Below are 15,806 nucleotides of genomic sequence, written 5' to 3' on the forward strand. Positions count from 1 at the left end.
AAGGTCAACATTTCTGTGTACCTTATAACCCAGTCAGCAACGCAAATACAAACTTTCCATTTCTCCCATAAATGCCACAGCTGGATAAGATAAACCATGGTGTTTGTGCCTCTGGGCCTCTCAACTACGTGTTTGCAGGTGGACACCTTTGTTTAAATTAATCTCAGGAATGAAGTCTTCACTTCAGCGTCTTTTCTTTCTGCTGCAAATTTGGCTTTTCAGTCTGGAGCAGTAGTTTCACAGGGACCCTAAGCTGCCATAGACCAGTACTGCTGCTAAAAACACAGCCCTTCTCCAGATTCAGCGTGGTTGTTTGTGCAGCTCCACAGTGTACTGGACTGGGGACTTGTTATAGGAAAAAACAACCAACCAAACCAAACTCTAAAAAAAGCCTCAAAACCAGAAAACCCCACCAAGATTTCTGCACATCTAATTCAGGGATCCACTGTAATTTAATTCAGTGCTTAATGGTGGGTTTATCCTCTGTGAGCAGAGCTCCCTGCTTGAACTGTGTTTCTTACAATAAAAAGGGTTTGTGTGAGGCAAAGGATCACTGTTCATGTTCCCGATGTGTTGTCTGGGCATCCCAGGTCCCTGAGTAGAATGGACATGTTGTGTCTTTGCTCTAAAAGGCCTATGGCCTCCTTACCTGGGAATAGTGCAGAAAAGAATTGAGCTTCATGATTGAACTCTGTGTTTAAAAAGTAGTCCTGTAAGTTTTTTTTCCTTAATAGACTCTATTTTTATGTATTTGGATATGGTTCAGTTGCCATCAATCTAATTTTGAGTTCATTATCTTTAGTCTTCTATGGTTTCACTGCCTAGATAAAATTACATTGAATATGCTAAATGTTAAATGCCTGCTTGTACATATATTTTCATGGATGGATCCTACTAAAAATTAACGACTACAATAATTATTATAATTTACAATTGTTTCTGTTTACATAGCATGTGATCTGTACTAAATCACACTAGCACCAAAGTCCCAAATCATGCTATGGTTAGTCCGAGCACTGGTCTTACAACAGTAAGGACATGAGAGCAAGTAAGGATACATGATTCAAGCAAATGACCACAGAAGACAGACTTCAAAATACCTCCATAGATATATTTGCAGGTCATTTTCCAAGTTGTAAACCACAAGGGACATGAAATTTCATGGGTGCAAATTCAGTTCTGGGTAAAATTAAGTTCCAAGTAAACCTCTTTTTTTTTAACGTCCCTATTATGGTAACCATTCTGATGAAATACTTCTGCTGAGTCATGCAATAGGCATTTTAACCAGATACAGAATTTTTCTATTGAATAAAGCTTAGTCTCTGCAGTAAATACAATGAATGGTGCTGTGGTGCATTTTAAAAGGACATTTTTGCAAAGCACCTATTGATGGGTGCATAGAGGGTCACCACAGAAAATAAACTCAGTGGCCAAATGGCAGAGCTGTGGCAAGCTACATCTTACAAGCTTTGAAAGGAATTTTGGCCAGAGTTCACAATTGTAGAGTTTATTGCTGCTCAGACAAAATGTACGGTAATTTTAGACAAATCTGGGCATTTTTATACTGAACAGACTATTTAGCATAAGTGTGTGCATCTTTTAGCAAAACAAATCATTCTCTTGTTTAAAAACAAAAACAAAATGCTACATATGTTACAGAACTATACTTGCCATTCTTTATTTTAAAGTCGTACACAAATGGCTTGTTCTGCTCTGATTAGCTTATTAGTTAATGTTGGATATGAAAGGCAGTTTTGGGGCATTGTCTGTCAACTTAGTGGAAATTAGGACAGTGAGTGCCTTCAATAGTCTTTGTTCATTAAACCATATCTCTGCAGATGTTCAGTGTTTTAATATTTCTTTTGCTGTTCTGAAGCATTCTCATTTTTTTTCAGCTAATGAGAAACGTGTGACTTTGCATACTGTTCACAGAACCATTTATTAAAGATGTAAAAGAGCTCAGCTTGTTACTCAAAGACCGACACCTTTCTTCTGAATTTATTATACTCATAAGTGTTAATATACATTTACAAGCCATCTATGAGTAAGATGAGTGAGTTAAACAATCTATAGAAATTTTTGCTCTCAGGAGAGCCCTGAGAGCATCTTCTTGCAGACCAAGTAATTATTGGTCCCATGGGGAATTCAGCTGTAGCCAGCTGTGCTTTTTATATGAAGAAGGGTTCATACGTGGGTTCCTGCTGCCAGATTTTAGCTTTAAGTATCAGAGGTGATGCTCACCAAAGTTAGTATGTCCTGTGTCTGCAGACAACTAATGAAAGGGCAGGTTGTGTTTCTTGGTTTAAGCCTCTGATGTTTTTGAGTCAGAACTAACCAAATGGCAACTGGATGCAGTTTGTAAATGAAAAGCCTTCCCTTAGTAGAAAAATCAACAGCTAGTTCTGACTGACACTGTGCTCTCATCACCAGCAGAAATGCTGTATTTATTTAGAAAATAAAGCAAAGAGTGTTGCATGTACTTGAAATGCAGCTTGGAGTAATGGGCCCGGTTGGGGATGACAAATGAGAGCTCTAATTGATTAGCCAGTTAAATGTACTTTATCTGCTTCCTTTTTCTGAGCTTTCTGTTGAATTGATCAACAAGGTGCTACTGCTGCTCCTTAAACTAATTTCGTTTTCAAATCATGCACATCATTAGTCAACAGGATGGATGGAAAGGTGGTGAGGTAGTTGTTTGTGCTTCTAAATATATATTCATTATGCACGTAACTCTATTTTATTAGGATTCTTGATCTCCTTCTAATTCCAGGTTGAGTTTTTTTACTTTAGCAACTTCCAGTTTGGTTATAAATTTGCATATGCATAGGTACCACTGTTCTTTCTTCATAATACAATCCGCAAATATGTATGAAATTTGGAAGTCCATTTTCATCAGCCTAACCCATTCTGAACCAGTCTTATCTTGTAAGTACAGGTAATAACCAACAAGAAAAGGAAAAAAAAATACAATACCATTGAAATATGTGGAATTGGCTGTTCATAAAAGGAAAGGTTATGCTTTATCTTGCTGCATACTATCATGTATTGTCTGTACTCACATATAACAATGTATTGCAATGAAAATTAAGATAACACCACAATGTGTAAAAATAGTTGGTAGTAATATAACTGACTGCTGGTACAATATGCTCTTTGTGGAAATATAAAATAGACATAGGTTGATAGTATGAAGAAAGGGGCAGTTGCAGTAGCTCAGTATATTAAAACTGATAGCATACCAGATATGGCAATTACACTAGTCATCAATCTTCAATAGTTTGTGAAGAATGCTGCTAAAATGCAGTGAAGCTTTATAAGATTTGTGATCACAGAGTGTAAAATATAACAGATGCTACAATATTTAGATGCCTGCTGGCATTTACTTTTACCCTACACAGCTCATTTCAGTTATATGAAAATTTTATGTGCTCTGTAACCTCACTGAAATAGGAACATATTTATAAAGCAACCACAATGGAACAGAGCCTTTTCAATATATACACTACTTGATCTGTTTAATAAGATAAAAAAGAATAAAAATTGCCTGGTAAATTAAATGACTATTAGTTTATTATTAAATTACTGTTAATGCAGCAGTTTTGATACATGTGATGCCTTCTAATCTGGACTCTCTGCCAGAGATATGTCACTCAGAACTGGTTGGAGAGTCAACGCAGCCATTGTTCAGCGCCCGTTTGAGCCTTATGGGGGTGATCACTGCAAGTCAAAACTAATGAAATGAGACAGGAAAAGAAAGTTCTTGCAGCTTGCTATTTCTTTCAACTGGGAAGCACAAGAGACAGCTTCTTTTGTGAAATGTGAATCCTATGTAATAGCCACCCAGGTTGCTGCAATCTCTTGCAAGACCGAATATTACTGGAGGAGTGTGAAGTCAGGGCCTAGATATACTTGCTAATTAATACTGTCTCTTGGAAGGATGCCCAGAAGCACCTTTTGGTATCAAGCTGTGGAAATCACCACGCTCCTGCTCTTGTAGACAACTGTGTTTCATTTCATCACATGTCTATGTTATTTACCTTTTCCCAGCTTCCCCTGAGGTGACTGTATCACAAACATTTAACAGCTGAGTGTGACTGATGTAATTCTGGTAATCACTGAACTTGTTGCACTAAAACATAAATGCATTAAGGTCAAAGACATCCTCTCTAAACTCAAGAATTGCTCCCAAGGCTTGACCTTGTAGATGTCTGACACAGTGCTTGAGCAGGAGGAAGAACTCACTCAACCCAGACTTCCAAAGGAACACCAAGACTTGCAAAAGCGTTTGAACTGGCAGTGTGTCCATATGGCGTTTGGCTTGGTTCCTTTGCAGTTTTCAGTTTCATGAACTGGTTTCCCATGTGGTAACCTGGCAAGTCTACAAGCGTTGGGCCTGTAGGAAACCAAGAGGCTCTGGCTGTTTGTCAGGGGGGGATTATAACACATCCCTGGTTAAAAAAAAAAGGCACAGTAACTCTTGAGTAGCAGTAAGTTGCTCCTTTTTAAAAGTAATGTTTTGATATTGTCGAGAGAAATCTGGCTCTTTCTGAGAGTAGCATCTGAAATTTTTCTTAATCCAAAAATTTGACCCTTCGCCAGCATTGCTTACAACATTTAGACCATTTCTACTTTATCTTTTTCAGCTGCTTACTGTTTACGGTTCCTGTTCACAAATCAGATCCTTTATCACACTTGAAACCAAAATATTCTTTCTTCCTCTACTAGCCCATAAAATGTAATGCAGCAGAAAGAGTGTCACTTTGGATGAGTCACCCAGAAACAAGATACACTTGGGCCATGGAGGATATTTCTCCTGTGAGCACGAGTTCCTTAAGCTTCAGAGAGCCATGTCAGAGACTCTTCCCTCCCACACAAGTGTAGGTACTTCACTGCAGCTTGACAATACACAGGGTAACTAAGCTACACAACTGCTGTTTGTTCAAGCTGCATGTTCTGTGAATCAAAGCAGTATCTCAGATTGATGTTGCAAAGGTGGTTAAAAGCAATTTTGTGGCCAAACTTACTATCTGTCTCACCTGCTCTACACATACAAACAGCACAAGCATTCAGCCATAACTATATCTGCTAAATCTAAGGTCTGGCTTTCCTGCTGCAGTGTAAGCAGCGGTTTTCTAGCCTCAAAAATCATTGTTAGGAAGTTAGCAAGTACTATAATTCCATTTTGTGCTTCTGCAAACTCAAACAAATCATGTCCAGATCCCTTTGAGATGAATGAAGTTGGTTCTCTACAGGTCAGACAATATTGGACAGTATATTCATTATAATAATTTTGAAATGTAATCTAAGCTTATTTGAAAATACAGATGCTTAACAATTGTTTGTGGTTAAAATATATTTTTATCAGACAGCACTGAAATTTGTGAAGTCTTTGATGTAAATGAACACGGAGTGCAGATAAGCAAATCAACTCAGAGAACTCTCATCTGTACTATTCTTTGTTAAATTAAAAGTATTCTCGAGTTGTATTAAATGCATGAAAACGTGGGGGGGTTTAATAGCCAGAGAATCAAAGTCAATAAATGAATTCAAGCCATCTCACCCAGCTTATGAAAAATACAATTATGCACAGAGATATAACATAGGTCAGGGCTGTCAAACGCCCCTCACTCATCTCTGATGATTACAGTGTGTGTAATGGCCATGGTACATCTGGACAGAGTATGAACAAATCTGCCTGGGGTTTCTGGAGGCCTCTGTGGCTTCAGGCTTGTGGAATGTCATCTCTGCCCTTCCCATGGCTGCTGCCCCTGGTGCTCCATCCAAGCAGTGATTTGCCCAGGTGGCACTGGCAGCAGCAGATGGCATGGCAGGTGGTGGTCACAGAAGTTGGAGAAGCGTTTTGATATTCTTCCCAGGTGCCCCAGTTCCTTCACCAGAACTTTGTCCAGTAAAGGTGAAGGAGAGCTTGATCCTTGCCCTCCAAACTATCCCAGCCCCAGGGGAATTCTCCCTGCCAGGAAGCAAGTGATGTCCCTGTCATCCTGACTCCTGTCTCCTGCCTGCTCAAAGTACAACCGCATGCAACTCACTCAACCCATCAAGCTTCCTTACTACAGCTAGCTATGACTAGTTGTATGTCCTAGTAGCTACTAGTAGTTGTTGTATGGATAACTGGCTATGACTTATGAGTCTCACTACTACCTACTTTTAGGATACCTCAGTCTGATGAGTGAGATATCTACCTCTCTAGTCTTCAGGCTTCTTCCATTTCACCAATCCAGCCCCAAAGCTTCAGGCTCTCTCTCAATTTAGACATTTCTCAACCTCTGCAAACCTCTGGCTTGGGAACTGTGCTCCAGGACAGGTAGATCTGTCGGGGAGCTAATGCACCATGTAGTGCTCCAATTCTAGATCTGCTAGTCTGGTCCCCTGAACATATTTCCATTGACTTCTGTGGATTTCATAGGATGCCTTTATTCAGATAATATGCTGGAGTAAATCTGTTTCTCAGAGGTCACGTCCCAGGAGGGACAGTTTGCCTTGCTTCACATTCCATGACAAATCCATTCTGAATCCTTTTATTATTGATAATAGACAGCAAATTCTGATCTCAGAGTTCCTGAGGTAGAGTCAGTGGTATCTGTGTAATTTAAATCAAACCTGCTCTCACAAGTCTAAGTGAGTTCTAAAGATTGTATCAATGCAATTTCCCTGTGCAGCTGGGCAAGCCAGCACATAATTAGAGATAAGAACCAAGAACCTTAGCAGTGCAAGAGGTGTAACTAACCTTTGCTAATGAAGGATATCATGCAAATAGCATTTGATATTTGTGTGTATCTGATGCTACAACTGAACAAGGTATATTTGCTCAGTGCTTAGTTATGGCTTCTGTGATGGTATAGGCACTTCTTACTGAAATTTGATTGCAACCAGCGTTGCACAGATTCAAGGGAAAAAGACTCTGCCTGTTGAATAACAACAAACCTGCTCTCCCTTTAAATTAGCTCAACCCTTTCCACTAAGAAAAGTCCTAAAATAATAACCCCTTCCTATACAAAAAGAGTGGCAGAACAGAGATTCTTGTTCTTTGTATAAGTTTCATATGAGGCTGCACATGCCCCAGAAATGCAAGTCAGTGGATATTAGAAGCTATTTTCTGAAGTCAATTTTATCCCAAAGTCCTTGAGAATAAGTATGACCCTCTGTGTTTGCCATTGCTCAAAAACAGCTCTCTGCTGCAACGATTCCAGTAATTTGAAAACTTCAAAATCTGCATCAATTTCTTGTAGTTCTTTTTAAAGCTTTTCAAAGAGGGCACAAGGCCTAATGCACATCTGCCTTAGGAGGTTTTGCTACTAGGAGGGAAGGTAACCGTTGGTAAGGTTGGGCTGTGTTAGTGCTGAGGATTTTGATAAGATTGCTAATTGTATCCCTGTGAGTCCAAAGGTCTTTGTAAAGTCATTGTGAACTCTCATGGCTCTGCAGATGTGGATGTGATATGCTTGAGTTAATGTGTACTGAAGTGCAGGTACCCAGAGTGTATTTTACATGTAGTCAAAGTGATGGTTAGAATTATCAGCAGGCTCTGAAGCATTCCCCAGGATCGTATCATCCAGTGTTTATTGGTAGGACGGTATTGTGCTAGGCCAAGGAGAATGGCTAAATAGCTGACAAGCTGCTAGCTACTTTGTTTGAGTGTTTCATAGAAGTAATTCAGAGTAATTCAGGTTGGAAAGCGCCCCAGGAGATCTCCAGTTCAAACTCCCGCTCAAAGTGGGATCAGGTCTGGGCTCAGACCAGTCTGCTCAGGGCTTGGATCCAGCTGTTGACCAAGACCCCCAGGTCATTTTCTGCACTGGTGGTCCCCAGCCAGTATTATTTCTGGGGATTATTTATGCTTGCCTTTGTTGAATTTCATAAGGTTCCCATTACCATAGTCCTCCGACTTATCTTAGTCCTGAATGGTGGCACTGCTGTGTATGCTCTGGATTTTTCTTGTAGTTTTTATAAGCATCTTTTAATTTATCTACTCCCCTTTTACTTTGCTGATTCTCCAGATGAAATCAATTCATTACTGTCAGAATTTTTCATTTTATCCTATAGTTATGGGTTGTGGCTTGAAATGTGGGCATCAGATGAAGTTCTGGGGTGTTGGGTCCACAGGAGCAGCAGACTCAGGCAGACCCTCAAACTGACCTTGTGTGGCTGGATAGCTCTGTCTACAAATGTGTTCCTTGCACATTTCTTAGCTTTCCTGACTGCTGTCAAAAAGTAAGCTTCAATTTAGGCCCTCCAAAATAAAGAGACGTGAATTAATGAAAAGTAGCTAATGAGAAATGCCATTTCTAATAAATGTTATCAGAGAGGTTTAGTTTGATTTATTTTCTGATTTTTATTGGAAAATTCATATAATCAAAGAAGACTGGTTAAATTCACTCTGCCTTTTGTGTATCATCAGTGGAATTGTTAATAGAGATCCACCTACTGAATCATTAACTCCGTGTGTGAAGACTTAAAACCCTCAATCCCCCCACACAGCTGCCACCACAGCAGGGCTATAGGCAGAGCAGTTTGTCAGCAACAAGAAATGGAAAGTCAGAAGATCCCACTCTGACTTTTTGACTTTCTCATCCATGTAATATCTCATCCAAATAGTATCAGCAGGTTGAAGAATCCAACAAAATTTTATTGTATTCCTTGATGTTATTAACCCGTTCCACTGGCCCTAAAATGTCTGGACATTTTTCCTCATATTTCATATTCAATTGCATATTTCAATGGCAAAACATATTTTCTTGGAATTTGAGAATGTTTATCTATATATTCCTGATGTCATATAAGGACTTAGAATGCCTTTGACATTTAAATTTAAGTCTTGGGTAATTAAATATTTCTTTCACTTTTAATTTGAAAATCTATGTTCCTTTTCTAGCTACTTTTGAGGAGTGTAGTGATGTTATGTTGATTGAGCTTTTTCATGAAAATGATAGGGTCTAAACAAGCCTCAGAGAAAGAAGAAAAGTTGTTCTAATTGTAAAAATGTATTTTGGCATCCAGACCCCGAGCTGTGTCATGCAAGGAAGTGGCATCGGGAGACATAACTGCAAGGATTGCGAGGACATGTGTTTCAGCAGCCAGGTTACATTCCAAAAATGCTACAGCCTCAACATGCAAACAGTCCAGCCAGTAGTAAATTATTAAAATAAAAGCTTTCCTCAGCCCCTCTTTTGGTTTGGGGGTACATCAGTGTACTATGTCTCCTGGCCTTTTGTGATCAAGAAGCACCATCCAATGAGGAGAAAAAGAGGCCAAATAAACTATAAATTTGTTACGAATTATTTAATCTTGCGTTGTGAATCTATTGGTTTTTTCCTCTGCCCTAATAGACCTAAGTAGTTCTGGAAGCTGCACTCTCACATGCTACAAAAGTACTATTTCAGTAGCAGACTTGTTTGCTGCTGAGAAAATAGTTGTTAAGAAATCATATAACAACCACTGCTGATCCCTAAAGGGGATTGCTTCTCCCACTAGCTATTATCTAAATTGGATGTTTTCTGGAAAGATGAGCTGAATAAATAAAATAACACCAGCAAGACTGGAGTACTAAGGACTCAAAGATTCAGTCTCCTCCATTTTAATGTTAGTGTAACTCCACTGAACTCAGTGAGTTATTCTGGCTTTAAACCTAAGCCCTGGGGCCCAAAACGCTTCAGGGAATGAAGCTGTCTGCTCCCATTTGAACAAGGGGAAGGCCACAGCATGACTTTATTTACATAAACTGGCTACCAGATGGAGAGAAACCCTGGAGAAAGGCAGGCACTCCCTGCCCCCATCCCTCCTGAAATGTAGGACATGGGAGAGGGGTCCACTTTACAAAAGCGTCTACCTGAAAGGAGGTCGTTGTCAGGTGCATGTCAGTCTCTTCTCCCAGGCAACAAGTGACAGGACGAGAGGAGATGGCCTCAGATTTCTCCAAGGGAAGCTCGTATCAGATATTAGGAAAAAAATTTCTCCTGGAAAGGGTTGTCAAGCATTGGAACAGGCTGCCCAGGGAAGTGGTGGGGTCGCCATCCCTGGAAGTGTTCAAAAAATATTTGGATATGGCACTTACGGGCGTGATTTAGTGGCGAACGTGGTGGTGGTGCTGGGTTTGACAGTTGGACTTGATGATCCCAAAGGTCTTTTCCAACCTTAACGATTCTGTGGTTCTACTCTGAAGTTTGCAGAGCTACTGTTCTGGTGCTTCCTCCTCACAGTTTGAAGGCTCTGAGTTTGAGATTGGTTTCTTATAGCTGCCTGGCCAGATTTCCCTTGCTCTTGCTCCCACAACAGCTACGGCAGAGGTCAGCAGAGAATTTGATATCTGGTACAAATGGGTCTGTTTACTGAATTCTAATTCTAAAGTGTTAGGAGTTCTATTTCTATTTGGTTTTCTTCCCATCAACTCATCTGTCTAGGATCTCTGTTTCTGGAAAGAGGCAGAGTGAAGAATTTAGTCTAATACACCATTTAAATTCCATAAACAAGACAAAAATCTAGTAGCAGACCTGAGAATATATATTGCAGCAATAAAACTTCCCTGAAAGAATTGCAGCAGCAGCTGGAGAATGCTAATAAAGGTTTCTTTGCCTGTGAGGTAACATTCACAGGCCTAGGTTGTCTTGATTTTCATTTAATAAAAACACTACATTAGTATAATCATGATTATATTGTGAAGAGGAAACACTTCAGAAACTTTTTGATTCTCTTCATTAATTACTTCTCTCTCCAGCAGTACCACTGCACTGAAGAGATAAAAAGAGGAGAGTGACTGATACTGAGTTTCATTTTTAAAGAACAAAGTGCATTTTTAATTGGGTTTAATATGTAAGCTTGCAGGTAAAAGATGGGCTAAAAATATTTCTGAATAAAACAAAAGAATTGCAGACTTCTGCCTTCTGATCTGGCCTGTTCCGAACCATACACAGACCACCTTCAAGGTGCAATTAACAGTCTAAGATGCTTGGAGAAGCGACTTGAGATGGACAGTGCTATTTAGTCTGTGGATCTTGGCGAGGTTTTCAGCTGGAATTTAGCTTCCAGAGACAGGATGTAAATATTGCTTTTAAAACCAGGATTTTTTGTCTCTGTGAGTTCAGAATGTATGATATAGATTTGTTTCAAGTAATGTCAGCTCCAGCCTGGGGCTCCAGAGGTCACAAAAGCTAGGTTCTAGGGCTAAAACCAGCTGCAAATGTAGGGATAGCTGGAATTTTAGTCTTACTTTTCAGCTACACAGTGAACCAAATCATAGCAAAGATCAAGCAGAAGCTGGAGAGCCAGCTCTGAAAGCAAAACATATAGAAAAAATGAAAGGAAAAAAAAACCAAAGTGCTTGTCCACTTAAGGGGATGAGGATCTGGATATGCATGATTCACTGAGTTGGCTGGTGGAAGAGGGAGGGCTACACAGACAGACAGAGCATTTACTGTTACCATTTTAATTCACTGCTGAAATTCATGGTGACAGTGTAAAATAACTGTCTTGTGTTCCAATTCTTCAATCTTATTCAGAAACAGAAGTTATGAAAAAAAAGGTATTAAAAGTATAACAAATATGAGGAAGTTAATGTTTACTTCAATTACAGCATCTGAGCCTGATATTGATGCTACCTGCCTTTCTCCAATTAAAGTCAATAGCAAGAGCCTACCAAAATGATTTATCTTCTCTATTTTATATTTCAAGTTGTTGATGTATATAGTTAATTGTGGTAAGTTAGCAGAGAGAAACAAGCTAATCCATGTGAGAAGATTGCTTCCTTTTGATTCCTTGTTTCCCTGCCTACTGGCAGTTCCATACTTAACCCCCTGCTTCATTTTTTACCTCTCTCTTGCCAGCAATTATATTTCATTGGTGACTGTTGTAGTATAGAGTTGGAGGCGAGGGCTGCTGCTTTATCTGAGAAGCAATATTTTGTACTGAATATCACTTCTCAAGGTATAGAATCTGGAAAACTAGCAATTTCTCATTTAATTTCCAGCAATATTTACTATGTTGGAGGAATAGTGCTTTCAGCTTCTGCTGAGAATGGTATGTGGTTTGTTTTGTATCTAAAGGCTTACCTTGCTTCTGTGTCCTCTCTCAAGTAAAGCAAACACAGATTACATTTCCAATCCAACTGTGTAGTTCTTGGTCACCTCGTTTTGTAGCTTTGCCAAAATAGAAATCACTTACTGTTTCCCAGAAAAAAAAATGTAAGCACAGAGCAGCGATAGCAGGTATCCATGCAAATCCACAGTTTTGGGAGTTTTCAAGTCACTGAATCATAACATAAAAATTAATGTCTGCAAAAATATTCCCATTTTATCTCTTTGGCAGCAAACTTAAAATTACCAACTGCTACAGATCATAGTAGCTGGTGTGTTACGTGGTATGGACACCATATAATACATATCTATGCCATAAAGTGGTGTTGCTTAATTTATTGACTGTGTTAAACTGAAATGCTTCACAGTGGGAAGATCTTTACAATTAAGGAGTAAAACTTGTGAAATGAGGGGTTGAAAAGATCATCTGAGTTTCAAGATTGCTCTGGGCTTGTTTGAACAGCTGATAGAGGCAATGATGATGAAACCTTGGCTGACCTGAAGATCTGCCAACAAAAAGTCCTTTGTGAATTGGAAATGACACCTCAAAACTTTTCTAACTAAACAATAGTGTATATAAGTCTGTACATACTGTGTTTATAACACAGTGATCAGCACCTCTGTTTAGCTCCTCTTATCCACTACTTAGAGACAAGCAATGTCTCTGAACATTAAAAATCCTGCTATGGAATGAAATTTTTAGATCCCATCTCTGAAAACTGAAAAACTGGCCAAGACACAAAGACTAGATAACACAGTTCACTGGCACTAGAAGTCCATTTTATTTAGAACAGGTTTTTCTTGCCCTTCTCTTCCCCCCTCCAGCAACTGGAAGCTTACTTGAAAATCTGTAATTGTTTTGGCCTAAGCCAGGTTTTGGGGAAAGCGCCAGGCTTGGGACCCTACTCAAAACTAGGAAACTGCTGAATTATGTATGTATTTGTGATAATCAGATATTTATCCACGAACTCCCTTGCTGCAAGCTGAACATCTCGGAATCCAGTCTGCAAGGCGTGATGTTGTGTGAAGCCGTGTGCACAGATCAGCAGGCTGTGGCTGTTAAACACTGTGCACATCCTTGAATCCTGGCACCCCACTCTATCCTAAAGGCAGAGGTGTCCATGTTTCTTTGGTGCCTGGTAGCTGATACATTTCAGTCTACTTTGTGATGTTTTCCAGTCCATGGAAGCGCATCCCTTGCTGCAGAATGTGTCCTTATCAGCCTGAGTGATCCAAGCCTCCAGGGTTTTGCTCACTGTCCATCCTGTTCAAGGGAACATTGCAGAAAAGAGCAGGACTGAGGTCTGGGGCTGTGCCATAATGGTCATTTTTCAGGAGAAAATTCACTTGCCATAAATTTAAAACATCCCAGCTGAAAATGTAGCAGAGATTTCTCCCAGTTCATTCTTCCTGTTGCACCGACAGCACTTACAGGAAGCAACTTCCTGGCTTCTTGGCATTGTTGGAGCCTATCAGACAAATTTCTCTAACTGGGCCACTGGGGTCTGACCCAGGACTAACACATTCCCTGACCCAGGAGTATTTTGGGAAGCCTCACATTTCTGGTTCGCTGATGTGGTTTCAGAGAAATTAAGGGCTCTTGAAAACCTTTGGAAATACTGAAACAGAGTGAGGTTTTTATTGTTGCAAAATGAAATTTCTGAATTTTAGTTTCTTGTATAAATATTTTTCAAATTTATATGGGAAGAAATACTTAACATTTTCATTCTGAGTCTCTAAAGCTATCTTTAGTCTATACTGAAATTGTTCCTCTACATGTTTTATATAAACTTTATATAACTTCCTATCATTAGACCTTTAACACTCATAAGAAGTTGTGCAAACCTGGATAGGAGAAGTTATACATATATTAAAAATAAATAGATCTGTCGTTCTGTGCTTTGATCACATCTGAAAAAGGAAGACAGTCAGTCAGCACATTAAGGGTCTCAAAACTGAGAGAGAGTATCTTAAACAAATATGTCCTAAGTTTCACCTTCATCAAACAGTTCTTCTCTTAATGTTACCTCACTTCTAGGTCAATTATTGTGTGCAGATGATTATGAATCCAGTCTTCAGAATTTTTCCTGAAAAGACAACAAATCTTTAAATTCACCTCTTGCCTAGTGATCTGTTTACAGAACACCATGGACCTCACAATAAAAACTGCCCATTGACCTGTTATTGGTTCTATAATGCCTGTGGCATGGGTGGCTAATCTTTAGCTGTTTGAAAATCATGTGACAATGTCTCAGCATTTTGGTAGCTCTCACAGTTGTCTCTGATGGGATTTCTGTGCCAGGAGGAAAAGAAACCACTAAGGCTTCCCCATATCCTTGTATTATCCTTTTTGCAGTGAGGGTGAGCCAGATATCTGTGTAGAGGAAGATACCCGGTGCCTCTCACTCTTCTTCCTCATACAAAATGAGATGTTACTTCTTCTTCCTGAGGCCAGGGAGTCACTGGAGGCAGTGTCAGGGCAGAGACATTTCTCAGCCTTTGCCAAAGTTGGAGTACTATGTTTTCTCCAAACCCCTTGGATGTTTATTAACATACTGCCTTTCTGCTCGTGCTGCCATTATTTGTATAGAAATGTGTGAATGTTGTATTGGGGCACTCACAGTACCCATATGCCCACCCAAGACCCTATGAGGACCCTCCCAAATCTGTTATATAACATGTAGGCAAAACCCAAGTTGGTGACCCCAAGAAGCTCCAAAATTAGGGTTCAGCTTCCTTCTCCCAGCCGTGTTTCAGCAACCACTGCTGTCAGCGAGGCACACAACTCTGGCCTGCTTTGTTCACAAAGCATCAAGACACAAAACAGCAAAAGTCACACCAGGTAGCCAGATTCTTACAGACACCCTGGTCCCCATGTCTGCCCTGTGGGAGCACTGGTCCCTCTTCAGTCCTCACAGAAGCATAAGGCAATTTAAAATAGATTTTCTTATATGGATGAGTTAAATTTGTAATAAGCACAGCTTTGCTCTGGTGTGTCAGCAGTTGTGGTGATTTTAATGTTGTCCCCTTCACTTCCCTGTTAAGCTGGTGTAAGGTAGCCTTGATTATTGCAAGAAATGTCCTGTTGCCTGCTGGTGCAATTAAGACCAAGATTCATTGCTGGGTAAATTTGGCCTTTTCTGTCAGTGCCTGTGATTTGTACTTGTCATGGATTCCACTCTTTGTGACGTCCTGGTCCCAAGAAAAGACACAGCCTGTAGCATTTAGGGAAACAAATTGGAATCTGTGTTTCCTATATGTGAAAAAAGAGCACAGAATAATTCAGCTATTGCTTTTTCTGTGCAGGGGATGGGGAAATGGCCATACGAAATGCAAGTCTTAGCTCTCAGAAATCTCTCTTTTGCACATGTGCAGCATGAAGGCAGAGAGCCTAGCTGGGGCATTTCCTGCCTCATTTTGCCCTTCCCAGCTCTTATCCTGGAAATTTTCAGACACTGTGGCAGCAAATACATTGAGAGCAATTCAGTAGATGGATGGTAAGGTAGTAACCAAATTGCTGCAGTAACATGTATGCTGTTTTCAAAACACTCTGAATGGTCTATTAGATGTAAAATTGGATTAGAGAGAGCAATTAAAATGGTAAACCTGTAAGGAAGAGCTGTATATTGTTGTTTTAAAACTTGAATTGACCACTTGAACAGTGTGTGTTGGCCACAACTCTTGCCTTTTATTGAGCCAAGAGGAATTTTAAAATATTTC

The sequence above is a fragment of the Corapipo altera genome, unplaced genomic scaffold (genome assembly GCF_003945725.1).
Source record: "Corapipo altera isolate COAL_440 unplaced genomic scaffold, ASM394572v1 68, whole genome shotgun sequence".
Taxonomy (NCBI): domain Eukaryota; kingdom Metazoa; phylum Chordata; class Aves; order Passeriformes; family Pipridae; genus Corapipo; species Corapipo altera.